Source organism: Cinclus cinclus, chromosome 1, assembly GCF_963662255.1.
Source record: "Cinclus cinclus chromosome 1, bCinCin1.1, whole genome shotgun sequence".
Lineage (NCBI taxonomy): Eukaryota > Metazoa > Chordata > Aves > Passeriformes > Cinclidae > Cinclus > Cinclus cinclus.
In genome coordinates, this window is record NC_085046.1 from 66,177,785 (window position 1) to 66,192,234 (window position 14,450).

Genomic DNA, 14,450 nt, shown 5'->3' on the forward strand with positions numbered 1-14,450 from the left:
AGGTTTCATCCTTCTTCTTATATTTGCCTTGTGGTTTTCTGGGACAAAGGACTGCTCCACAAAATGCCTTGTTATGTTTGATGGATTACTGCTGTAGCCTGATGCTGTTCTAGAGTTTCTGTTTCACCATCCATTAGACAAGGTCTGTGTTACCTAGCATTTTAGTGAAGTGCATGGACAAGTTTTTGATGAAAACCATCCCATAGCATGTAGCTGTTATTAAATGCTGGCCACATCACTGCACACAGTATAAAGCATTTTTAGCCAGGCTCTAAAATCAATGCGAAGACACAGGAACTTCAATTTCTTCTGTGCTAAAGAACTTCCCCATAACATGGTGATAGTTTTTAGGGCTTCATGGGAGAAAACCCAAAGTGCAGAAGACGCCATGAAGATGCCATTTGTTATTTTTGCAAACATAACACAGATATGCTAAGACCATTCCTCTCAACAGCAAAACTGTTCCACTCAAGAAATGTGAAATTTCTGTTTCTACACTTCTCTTTCTATAATCTTTTTGACTGATTCCAAGGTGACAGATGACTGGGTGGCAGAGTGTGTGATGGATAGCTTGATTATTTTAACAATTAAATATGTAATGAAGAGCTGGAAAGATTCCATGTAAGTCTCATTTTCACCCTGGTTAAATATGTTGTGCATAATTAATTTTCAAATATGAAAGGGCTCGAGCAAGAAAAGAAATGAAAGAAAGTTGAGGAGATGGTGAATATTTTATCAAATGTCACTCATTCAAAACTCATTAATATACAGAGTCCAGGAGTAACTATCTTTTATGAAGTTAAATGCAGCAGAGCTTATTTTCGTGGCAGATTATCCAGTTTATTCTGAACATAATGGTTTAATATCATCTGTGGACCAAACCCAAGTTTGTGTGCCTCTCAGAGAGGCCATCAGGAGGTGAAAAGTCACAGCTTTCTGTGGGGAGGTAGCTCAAATTTAACTCTTGGTCAATACACAAGCTCCTTTAACAGTAAAGCAAAATGAGCTGCTTTTCCTCACCCACAAGGGATTAATCTTGTCCACCTAGAGCCACCTCAGAGCTCTGACCTAAGAAAATGAACTTCTTCAGTGCTCAGTGAAGTGAAACAGACATGCTTGGGAAGATTTCTACCTGCTTGTGTCAGTCATGTGTCTTGTGCAGAGACCACAGGTAAACCTCCTTTTCCCTCTGTGACTTCTGCTAGCCAAGGATGAGGAAATAGTCCAGTGTTCCTGTGCTGGCAAGGTACTTACGTGCATCTGAAGTTTGGACACCTGAACCTCAGCATTGGCCTTTCCCTATTTAAGGTACAATTTCCTCTTTCTGTGTGTTCTTTCTTAAGCTGGAGACAGTGATTTCCCCATTTGCTTTCTGAGAGCCTGGTTCATACAGCAACTGGTTAGAGGTGAGGGAAATGACACAATGCTCTGTTACTGTTTTGGACTTAATGGAGATGAAAACTTGGACATTCATCTGGAAGGAGAATCCATTACTTCTAAATTTATGTGTTCTAAATCACAGTATTGAAAACGCCTCTCTGTGCCATTCTTTTTTTCCCCCTGGCTTTTTATTTTTTCATAATTGTGAAAATGTTTTTTAAAATAAGCAATTAAATGTTCTATTTCAATTTGTTGGACCAAATCTACCTATCCCTTTTGGGCCCTGCTCAGTATTCCTGTGAGATGTTTCAATGCCACAGATGGACAGGCTGTGGTCCTTATCTTTTCCCAAAGGAACAAGGCTGCTTCGTCAGACTGAAAGCTCCAGATATTCAGGTTCAAATATGAGCTAATTATTCCACTCCACATCATAAAATCAGGACTTTAAAAAACTGTTTTCCTTTAAAAAAATTAGTAGGGAAATCTTAGCTAGTTCTATATCTTAAGCTGTGGGCAGGATGATTCATAGGTAGAGAATGCTTTGAAGATATATTGTGTTATGTAAATGCCAAAAAATAATAATTATAATAATTAGAATATTATTAAATATGGGAGGAGAGAAGATTAAACAATGGGCTTCATTATTAAATGATTTTGAATGAACTAAGGACGAGGACATTTATTAAATGCAGTGCCATTCCTCTGCAAAAGCAACATCCTTGCTCCTGCATGCTGCTTTCTGATGTTAGTGCACATCCTTAATCTTTCAGCATGAATCAGATATGAGCAAGAAGCCCAACATAAGGAGGAGAAATGAGTGTAGTAACAGAGACATTATTTTATTCTTGCTGCCAAGAAGAGATTGTTTTCATTCTCAATTACCAAATGGCCAGCAAATTCCTGGGTATGAAATCCAAGAGACTTTGAGGTTGTCAGTGAAGTTGGAGGCAACATCCTGGTCCATCTGAAAACTAAAAATTTTGTTATGTTGAATTTTCCATGCAGTACTTCTCACCTGACACTGTGGATATAAACTTCAAAATACCTTTCTTCTTTACTTTTCTGAACATTCAATTTTTTAAGAGGAACCACCAATCACTGTGATTATTATTTACATAATTTTGTTTGCTGTAGTCCCTAAAAGGGACTAATCAAGCTCAGAACACCTCTGTGCTATGAGCTTTTATTTAGCATTTTACCAAAGCCCAGAGTAACTGAAAATTATCTTTCAAACTGCAACAAAACTGGTCTTCATCACCTTGCTAAAATAAGGATTCAGTCTCAAATAAGGAGAAGCAGTACTATCTCATCCCTTTGCAATCACTGTCAGCCTACCAATTATGGACTCCTTTATTTTTGCCTGTTAACAGTGGTACAAAGTTCCTGGTTGAAATAAGGTTTTTCTCTGCATCTCTGGACACAGATGCCAGAAGGCGGCAACTCCACCAAAAAGGGTATACTGAAAAATATTCCACTGGCTCCCCTCAGTCCCAGTTTACCTCAAAATGCACAGCCATACAAGCCAGGAAGTGGAAGAGTAAAGGTGGAAGCTTCAAATTTTGTGTAGATAACTGTGACTGCATGAAATATGGCCCCTGTGGTAGTCAGGGGCATCCCTGGTGTTGACTTCAATGGGCTCAGACACTCATTGTCAGTGGCTGATGGACAGAGCTCCAGGCTGAGTGTGGTGGGCCCAAAAACTGGGACATGGTGTGCCCATGGCTGGCTGGCCTTCACAGAATCCTCTTTATGTGTGCTTTTAGTTTAGGACAATCTGTGGCTCCATACATCATGAAAGTAACTGCATCCAGAAAAGCAAACTGAGGTTTGGGGCTCCTTTGGAGCTCTTTGTCTGATAATTTAGGTGGGTTTCTCCACCATTATTTCGCCAGCATTTGTGTGACTGGTCAAGCCCACATATTGTTTCTTCTCTGTCCTCACTGGCTTTATTCTGCTCCTACCAAGTCAGTGTTGAAGCTTGCGTTGACTTCACAGATGGCACAGGCAAACTCTGTTCTTCTAGAGCAGCATCATATGCTAAAATTTTCGGTTCATTTCCAAAAAGTTGTGTTATATAACAAATAGTAGTGGCAGTAATTCTTGTTAAGAATCTGTGTTATCACCTTGTATCTCTGCAAATTACTGAGTCGGATCTGAGGATCAAAGAACTTGTTGATCCTCCACATAGTTTTGTAGCATTTCTTATGGGCTTCTCTGTAAAAGATATTATTTTTGATATACAGTAAATTTAATCTAAAATTGTGGATTTAATTTTTGGTTATGTTGGTGTTCTATAAAGAAAACAAATCTTCTAAATGTGTTCTCTGTTGTTATTTGCCTTTGATTGTCATTTACCATTTCTTCAGTTCAGGAAAGTCTTCTGTTCTTTAGAAAATCTTAACAAATGCTGATCTCCCAGAGACAGTTGTCCAAACCCACTTATTTATCTACTTTCCCATGATTCTGTCACTGAATCCAGCTTGCTGTCCTAGACCTATGTGGAATTTATTGTAAAGAAAATCATAATGTTGCCAGTAGATAAAACAATCTTTAAAAATAAGTAACTTCTTGGAAGTGAGACAGTGCAATTTTTAAAGCAGCACCACGTGCTGCCAATATCAGCAAGAGACTGTGCAGCCACTGGCTGTGGATAAAATGGAGATCAGTGATTCCCTGAGTCAAGGTCGCAGATGATAAAGTGACAAAGGCCCAGAAGCAGGGACAGAAGGCCTAAATTTCAGATAAGCTTTTGTGTCTTTTAATAGCAAAATAATTTCAATATTTAACTTTTCTCCCTAAGCCTTCGAGGTCCACAGTGAGTAAGAAGTCATTCAAGTTGTCTTCTTTGTCAGCTTTAAATCATTCCAAGATATGCAAATGACTTCCTAACAGAGACCCCTCCTGAGCTGTGTTTGCATTTTGCAGAATAATAATAAGAGCTTTTTGAAGCTTTCCACTTCATAAAGGGGGTAATATTTTCTATTCTCTTTGTCAAGTGACTTTTGAAAAAATATGTGGTACTGTACCTCTGAAACATTAAAATGAGAGATAATCCCTTATTCTGCAGGGAGTTTGAAAGCAAGATATGGCAGATTGAAAAGAGCATCTTGAAGAGATTTGTTGATGTAAGGCTATTAAGAAACATAATTTTTATGGATTTTAGCTCATGTCAGGAGCAGTTTATTTACAATAACTGATCTATTCCAAAAATGTTTCTGGTTAGTTTGGTGGTTTACTGTAATTATTTTTAAAATGTTCATACTGTGCCTAGTCCTGACTGGATGCTCTGTTAGAATTCAGTTAGCATTTTTGACTAAATACTCATTTTGGGTTTGTGCCAAGACAAGAGGCAAACACTTGAGCCAAGGAAAGAGCTATACCTAGAGGTATACTGAATGATCTATCTCCTCTAGATTTAAATAACTATGTGTTTAATCACAATGGCAAAATCCCAACTGTGTACTGCTTACATTTCTTCTTAACTGAAACTGGCAGTGCAGAGATAGGGTCTAATTAGTAAGAGTGTCCTTGTCCGATGGAATAACATAAAAATTCCAATAAAGTGCTTATTTTCCAGCAACATTTATACTAATCTTAATAGATCTCTTCCACCTGCATCCCAAAGAAAAAATGGTTTGCCAAGCAGATGGTGGAGAAAAGTCAAGGTGGCCAAATCCCCCAAAAAATTTTAGTTAATAACAAATTTTGAGATTTCAAGACCTGTTTTCACAACAATGCAGAATGAAACCAAAACACAGGGTAATTATTTACACACACAAGTAGTGACTCCACAGTAGTCTGTATCTTACCTATTATGACTCTCATCTGAGATGTGAGAAATAGAAGCATGAAATGTTGGAGGAAAAAAAAAAAAGAGAGACAAAATAGTTCAAAAGTACCACAAAGAAGAAGCCAGTAGTGTCTCTCAATCTATCACTCTGAGATTTCTACCATCTGATGGCTTCTGAATGCATTCCAGTCCAGAGCTGTCACAAGCCTGAAAGGCAGTTTTCAATAACTTTGTTTAAAATTCAATCTGTATAGATTCTAAGAGCAAACCAAGCATGTCCAGCTTCAGGATCTGGGTCTGTGATAGTATTTTGCCACTGCTTCATTTCAGTTAGTATGTTCTGATTAAAAATTAAATCTGCAGGACTTGTGGATGTATCTTGATGGCACCTTAAAGCACATTTTGTGATCTGCGGTCTGCAGTCTTATTGCAATCAGTGAGTCATGTTTTTAAACAATCCTGATGATGTGCACCCTTGGAGATTCAAACTCTGAGAGTTTCTGGTGAATGTATGAATTACTGATTTCAAGTGCTACTAAATATTTGTATTTGTTTTTATCAGGTAAGAAAAGAAATGCAAACATAGTCTTAGAAAAATGCATCTTCCAACAAGGCAAAAAAGGTTTATTTAATCACCTTATCCAGCTGTTTTGCACTGTGTAGGTTGGAACTACTTTCCATAGAGACTGTTTTTTCCTCTGATCTCTATAAAATGCTCACCACAATATAAACCTCATTTGAGCCTAATCACATAGTGACATCAAATGTGCATATACAGATTTCTAGCATGAAAGAAAATTGCCAGGTGAATGTCCTGCTCCTCCAGGTAGTTGTGCATATATGTATAGGAATGCACAGATATATAACTAAATATGTACTTCTTTGCATCTGCATGCACATTGGAGATTTTCTGTATACACTCTGAGAAAAAATTAGGCAAAAAGAAATGTTACAGGCATTTGTCTCTGGTGGAGAAGCACTCTGAGAATTTATAGAGGGAAAGGCAAGCCCTTGAGTATCTTGCCCAGTTTAGAAGAAGAGAGAAAAGTTTCAGATTAAACCATTGGCTCTAGGAGTCTCAAACACCTGCTACAAGTCAGAGGAAGAAAGAAGACTGTAGAACATGCCTATTTTCATCCAGTCAAAAGGCTCCTTCTGGCTACATGTAATGCAGACAGAATTGATTCTGGAGGGGCATGTCTTTCCTTCTCTTTGGGGATACCAAATGAGAAATACAGTTTGCTTGTTCACTGTCATTGCCCCATAAACAGGGAGAGCAGAGATGGGGAAGGTGAAGGAGAGAGCTTTGGCTGAGCAAAATCAAGGGGTGAAAAATAATTGAATTAAGAAGTTGACCAGCTGTCTTCACAGCATCTTGGTCTCTGAAGGCCCTAGTAGAGTTAGGATGCTGCAATACTCTACAAAACACTCCCTCACCTCAGTTTTAAAAGGCTTCATTGCACCTTATCACATCAAAGCAAAGCATCTTCATGTTTAAGTTGTGGGGCATCATGTGTCTGGCTCCCCTCTGGTTCTCACTAATCTCCTGGATTATCACGTCTCTCTAAAGCGGCTCTTAAAAACCTTGTGAGAATAGAACTTCAAGTGGGTGTGTGAGAAGTGGGGACTGAAGCTATAAGGCTACCTGTGCCTATGGAATTCATATGATCACTGCCTACACTACCCAAAAAAGGTGTTCAAAAGTCTGCTGTTGCCCCATCTGATCCCAGACAGTACTGGCTCTCAGTGAGACAAAACAAGATAGAGTCTGGTTCATTCGTTTGCTGGAGCACATCTGAACTGCTGCTACAAGTTATAGCTCATGATGAGCACATGAGGCAGAGCTCCTCAATGATCTTCCATCATTCAGGTTTCTTTGCTCTCTTTTTCAAAGTCACCATCTGCAAATCAGAGAGTTCTGCAAGGTGATGATGTCTTCCCAGAGGGGCTGTGGTTCATGCAGGGTGGTTTTTGGCATGGGCTGCAAAGAGAGGAGATGATGTGGGAAGCCTTTGCTGTGGAGGTGGCATCTGACTCTTCCATTGTTGGTGTCTGTCCCTTCAGATCTCTGGGGAGGAGATGGTCTCATAGGGCTGCTATCCGAGAAGTTCAGGTGTGAAAAAAAGAGGACTCCAGCCTGTAATGTCAGTCCAGTGCCTTTCATAATCATCAAATCCCCTTCAGAGAAAAGAATACATAAAATGAACACAAAAAAACAAAGGTTTCACTGTGTAAAGGGGCAAGAAGTTTATGCAGACAGTATGGCTCTTCCCCTGTCTTAGATCTGTTGTCTGCTCATTCCCAAAGGAAAATATTATAATCCCCATGAAAGTCATGGTATTGAAAACTAAATGATAGTAAACCCTAAAATCTTCAGTAGTTCATGAGACTTTTTTTTTCATTTTCTCTCATTTAAAAATAAAAAAAAGGTTATGCATGTCTGACATTGACACAAGTCTGGAGAACTGACCCATAAAGTAATTAGAAGAGGAATTCACCCTCTGCTCTGCCCCCCTCCCCAACCTTTCCCATCTCAAAGCCAGATCAGATGAAAGGCAAGCTCTGTTTACTTCCTGATCTGTCTAATTTCAGTAACGAGGACCATCCTGACTTCATCTTCCTGCAGCTGCTAGCAGTGAAACTCAAGAGGCTGCCCCAGGCACTGCAGCACCTTCTCAGAACTGCTTGACCTTAATGGATTAGCGTTTCCCTGAGCAGGTGGCAATATAACAAGAGGAGACAAACTTTTACACTTAGGAGACCTTTGGTGAGTGGCATCAAATTTCAGAAGGTTGAAACAGAGCAAAGAGACTTCTGATGCCTTCCCACCTTAACCCTGTGCCACCTTAACCCCCTTGCTATGCATATAAGTTACAGCTTTCCAGTTAGGAACCTAAGTCCATTTATTAAAGAATCAAAGTAAAAACAGCCTTATATTCTTAACATGTCCTACCCTCACAAATCCTGTTGAATTAAAGGAGAGCAATGGGTGCTTTGATTTCAGTCTGCTTATGTCTCAGTGTCTGAATAGGGTGTTAGGAGTATTACTTTAGGCTCTTCATTTTGCAAGTATGTACCACAGTAAATGCATCATAGTCAAAGCAATAATAACACCTTTTGCTTTGAGGCTGCAATTCTACCAAATAATTCAGGGTTTAAACTGGCAGTGCCAAATGCATTGTACTGTACGCTTTCAGTAGGTAGAAGAACAGAAAAACTGCTGGTTTATTTTAAAAAAAAAGAAAAAAGCATTTGCTGATTCCTCCTACACACATCAGCACTAGTAACAGACCAGATTCTACTTTATCCTAGTGTACTTTCTGCTGTCTACTATGATCTATTTGTTTAAGGATTCATCTTAATAATTACAAGTCAAAACTGTTAAACAGATGTCCAGGATCTGATAGCCAGGTGTCAGTCGCCGTATCAAAACCAGAGACACCTCTACTTAGGCTTCATTACATTAGCTCTTCATTTGCTCAGCACCTGCAGCTCCCACTATGATGACTTAGAAGATCAGATTGTGCATGTTTTCAAACATGTTAGTCACTAGATTTTCCAATCAGCAGCCAAGAAATGTGAGATTTGTCTATTACCAGAATACAAAGGAACATCTCAAGGAGACAGACAGGGCAGTAAAACAAGTGCAAGAAAAATGTAGTGATAAAAGGTGAAAATGTATTTTTTGCTATAAGTAAACCTGCTACCTTCTGAATAGCTTGTTCTTGTCAATAATATGTAGGAATCTTACTTAAACATGCATATGTTTATATATTAAATTTTCTATATGCCTTTGTGTCTACTATTACATATGCATGTGCATATATGTGTTTGTGCATTTTTAATTCACCTGAGATGCTACCAGATATTTGTTTCTGACATATTTATTTTTGGGCTCCAGTAGTTAATGCATTTCTTCATCAGCAGAATATGTTTTGTGTATTTTAAAGTTGTCATGTCAAATTATTTCAGTGGAAAGTACTGACATACTATTCACTTAAAACCTGCAGTCATTCAAGATCAAGGACATTGCCCCTATATGAAAATAATGTCCTGAGAAGCATTGCTTCTGGGATCACATCATGTGTTTGTTCAGTGACATCCAACTGTTCTGAACATATCTGGCTCAGTATTGTTCTGTCCCTAAAGACCTATATCACCATATACCATTCATGAATATTAAAAGCACGATTATAGTTTTCAGCCCAGCATAGTTCATCTGTCTATCCAGATATGTATGTCAGCTATTTTAACTGAAACTGTCTCTCTGACTAGTACCTCATATACTCATATAGTATTTGCACGACTTTATGAATACATCAAAATTGTAAAGCTGCATGTCCAACTTGCACATTTTTGAATTTTTGTAGTAAGGGTGAATTCTCCAGGGCCTGCACAAAGCAGGAGGAGAAGTAACTGTCAGACAGAAAGATCAGCAAAGATGAGATCAGTGGATCTCTCCCTTAGTCTGGTGGGGGCTCCTCAGACATCACTTGCTGATGCTGTGTCTGTGCCAGTTTTGTGGGCAGTGATACACAGCTCTGCAGGTATGTCCAACCAAAAAAACCCCTTCTGTCCTCTACAAGAAAAAAAAATGTAGAACTGTAGAATTCAGGAGTAGGAGGCCAGCAGGTTTCAGCATGTGGCTTGATTTCACTGTCTGCACAGTGGACCTCTGTGCCCTCTGACCTCCTCTGAGGACAGCCCAATGGCTGTGTCTCTTGCCCAACATACTCAGATGCTTTTTCTGCAATAGATTGGAAAGAGGAAGATGTTATATGAGTGAAATAAAGGCAGAAGCATCCAAATTAATACACAACACATATCTTTCAACTTCATCAAAATTCTCACATATATGTGAGAGTCAGGGAAATCCTGGAAATTTCTGTCGCTCCCTTAGATTTGGGGGTCTATAAACTAATTAATGTATGGCATCATCTCTACAATGCAATAGGTAGATTTTTTATTTGTGGCAGATATAATAATGATAGTGTCTTTCATTAAGTTTTAGTAATAATCTTTATTTAATAATTAATACAAGTATAATTTAATACAGTACAAATTAAAAGTATTCTTCATTTCTCTGTAATGTTTCAGAAAGCCCTGTCAAAGGACAAACGATAGCAATTGCTTACAAAATACATGCATTAGTCAGATCATATGTAGACATTTATTTTGCAATACCTAAGGGCCTTATCCTGACAACAGTTTGCAGCACTGTTACTATTCTGAATAATAAACTTCTGATTTGCCAAAAGAAACCAGTAATATATAACCCATATCCTTGCATGGTATAGCTATAAAATATGGGCAATCATCTTTGCTTGAACACTGAACTTCATGGTAACAGTCAGTCAGATTTCACCCAGAAATACTTCAGCAGTCACCATTTAAATTATGGTATCTATCTTACAGAATAAAACAATATCTCTCTTTTCCATAGTTAGATAAGAAGTAAGGCTTTTTCCATGAAGGTCTACGCAGACAATTCCCACCAGCAAAGACTCTGTTGACTAACGAGTCATGTTATTAAGTGGGGCACGTGCAATTCCCCAAGTATCTCCACCACAGTATTACACTGATGTGTCACTGTCCTGTGGTATTTAAATTAGCAGTGCAGATAAGCTGTTATTCTGCTGTGAGGTTCCTGCATCTTTCAGAGGTTATCCCCAGGCCAAAATGAAACTTCCACCTTCAACCAAAGCCTTCAGTTATGCCAAAAGCCTGCAACAAGAAGCAGTGAAGTTGTTCTGACATGATCAGTTAATGAGGCCTAGGTATCTTTCCTTAAATCATGGTTTGGTACTTAACTCTTCTTCCAAAATCATAATACAACAGCAGTTTTGTTTTCCCAGCACTTTATGATTTTGATAGAGGAAGAATAAAATCATTTCATATGGCTAAAACTTAGCATAAAGAGACTTAAACATTGTTTTACATTCATCCCAGAAGTTGAAAGGAAAAGTATGCGTATTTTTCAGCCTTTATTTGAATTTCTCGTCATTCTGCCGCATAAAGGAATGTCAAGAATTGGTGTATGACTACATATATAATATTAGGATGTGTCTTCCACTGCAAGTGAGTACTTGCTGTCCTTAAAAGAGCTAATAATTAGGCTGCGTGTATACCAAAATATTTGGTTTTCCTTGTAACCACTAGAGACCATGGCATTTTTGGTTCAGATGCTTCCTACCCACAGATAGCATCTTAGTTTTGGCTGGCTTTTCAGTCAAAAAACAGGAAAGGAGTGGCAAAGAGCACTGAATTTTTAATAAAGCAATAATGGCTTCAATTTTCCTTGCTCAACAGTTGCAAAAGACTGAAACATCAAAGAAATATAAGTAAAAGATGAAGAATACATAGCAGAAAAAAAACAAAAAAACATAACCAAAAAAAACCAGACCGAAGTTTTCTCTTAGCTGTTCCCTTAGAGGTGTTCTCTTTTCCAGCTTCAGACCCAAATCCTCAAGTGGTCGCAGATAAAGAAAAGACTGGGAGCCTTTTACAAAGAAGAATCAATTCTGAAATGTAAAAGAGATTGGTTATTGGTGGAGATCTTTTTCAGGACAAAATTGTGAAAATTCTGCTTTATGCAGACTTCAAATGTAAAACCAGGTGCTAAAAAAAGTGTCTGTGGGGAAAAGGCCTGACTTGGGGAAAAAAAACCAAAGTGGATTAAAGTTTTGTAAAAGAAACCTCTTTCCTCACCTTAGGAAAGATGTTTATTGTGACATGAGCTGGAATTTGGAGCTCCTGTGTGTTGCACCATATTTGTGCACCTTTCCTGATGGCAAAAATAAAAGAAAGATATTTGCATGGAGTTGCTAAGAAACTTGGTCCTGGGCCTAATGAAGACAGGAAAATACTTGCTTTGATTACTGTGCATGCAGATGCAGGGTCTTTATACCCTGTGGAGCAAGATGATCAAACTCATGGATGAAATGAGCTTAAAAAGGAAACACCACTCCTGATACCTTTAACCCAAGAGACCTTTATTTATGTTGTCAAGAAGCTGCATATTTTTATAATGGTCAAGGTCTTCAGATGCTTCAAAAATCATCTTTTTTGGTGGATTTTCAGAACTAGAGATTTTAGAAAACTTGATTGTTTTATATTTCTCCAAAGTAAACATAAAAGGATTTGAAATAGGCATGTATATGCGACCTTAAACTACTACATGTAAAAATCCCATCTTCTACAAATCTAAGGAGATTTTTGTTGCTTGGCATGTTTAGAGAGATATAGTACTTACTTTGGGGCTTTTAAATTTTACTTTTATCCTTTTAAAAAAAATTACTTTTCATTGTTTTGGGAAAACATGCAAATAACTTTATGACCATCTACCTCCCAAAATTCTCTCATAATTTCCAATATGCAATATGCTTTTTTACTTCCTGGCCTAAACTGCCATATAATGTCACATCATGGTCTGTCCATGAGCTGCCAAACTTGTCCTTGTCCCTGTCTACTGATCTAGGAGATATCAGTACTCTGTAACAGATCCTGCAGCGTGCCCATCCCATACTCACATGAAGGCATAGGGATCAGGTTTCTTGCTGCCAAATGTCAGCTGACAAATTTATTTATCACATCTAGCATTTTATTTGGAGACCTTTCAGGGAAAAAAATTCTAAAAGAACCTCTCACCATGCCAGTGGACTGAAACACCTTCAGGACTCTTTGCCCCCCACTCTTTTCAGCAATTCTCTGTTGCTTTAAATTTAAATTGTAGAAGGCTTCTGAGCACACAGTGAAACTTCTTTTAAAGAGATTTTGCTTGCCTTGTGTTTCTCAAACTCTCTACTCCATCTCTGACTCATTTCACGTGGGAGTATTTGCAAAACTCTTTGGCTCACCCAGTCTTTGATTGACGTCACCATTGTCTCCTTGCTATTTTTATCCACCTTGTCGGGGCTAGTAAGCACAGTGCAGCATGTTGATTCCAAGTCAATTTTTCATCAATGTTATGCAGCTTGAAGGTTTTAGTGATGTCTTTAAAGCTGCTTAGTTGATCTTTATGTGGAAGCTTAAATAAATGCTGTTTGCATTTAGGACTAGTAAATCTGGAGGATTTTTGTTCCTCATTCTTTGCCACCTCAGCAGCAGTAAGGTGCTTTGCAGAATTTCAGCCAGTGCCTACATGTCATTTATACTTAGTTATGTATTGGTATTCTCATGATTCATCACAGATGAGGGAGGGTGGCAGGGAATTTGTCAGAAAAAAAGAGGATGAAATAATTCAAATGCACCTTGCCACAGTTTTCATATATAACCTCTGGCAAATCACTCAGCCTTTCCACCCTGGCGGTCCATGTCTGCAGCTGGAGATGCAGCACTCATTTTTCTCTGACTTGCAGAACTCAGTTCATGCCTGATGGAGAGGTGGAAGAAGAGCAAAGTTCAAACAAATCCTGAGGGAGAACCTGAAAAGTGGGGTTAACCTCTATTCTGTTGCTGTCATCAAAAAGGGACCTGTAAATATATAGGTTACTATTATGTTTAATTAACTCTTGAAGGCTACAGGCACAATGGCCCAAATCCAGCTTCCACCTCTGCAGTCTTTGAAGTGCTGGAGGAAGCATGTCTATGGTAGCGTAATCAATTTCTTCTCACAAGGTGAGAGGACTTTAATGAAGGAAAGAATGATCAATGGATGTTTGCCAGCATGCTTGGCTTTGCTTCACAAATGTTCTCATTGCTGGCATTAAACCAAGCCAGAGGATCCACTTATCCACCCACATATTACTTACTCGTGGTGGGAGGTAGAAGAACACGGAAGAACGAGAAAGAGAAATCACATTTCCTTAGCTTTCTATCCCACCAAGAAACCCATTCTGTTTCCTAGCTTACAGGTCTTACCAAAATGTCACCTTTTTTCTCGTGACAGTTTATTCTACCTCCCAACCTACTTGCATTGTACAGCCTACTTACATTGTACTTGCTCCATGTACAGCCTTTCAAGTAGCTGCAGGATTTTGCCCAAAGAGTGGAGCTATTATCAGGGCCGGTGGGATCAGATGCACGGTTAGTCTAAAACAGCTCAGCAACCACTCACTGAAATTCCTGCTTGTTCAGCTGGTCTGTGTGCTCAGATAGCCTCGATCAGCTGCTGATTGCTACTTCAGCTCTACTCCCTGTTCTTGTGTGGAGGACTTCCTATTAGACAGTTTTATATTCTTGGCACAAGAGACAAATGCTGGAGCAAATCTCTTCCAACCGATCATACTACACTTAACAACTTCCGCTCCTTGATTACTGAGGAAATTATTAGAAGAAGAAA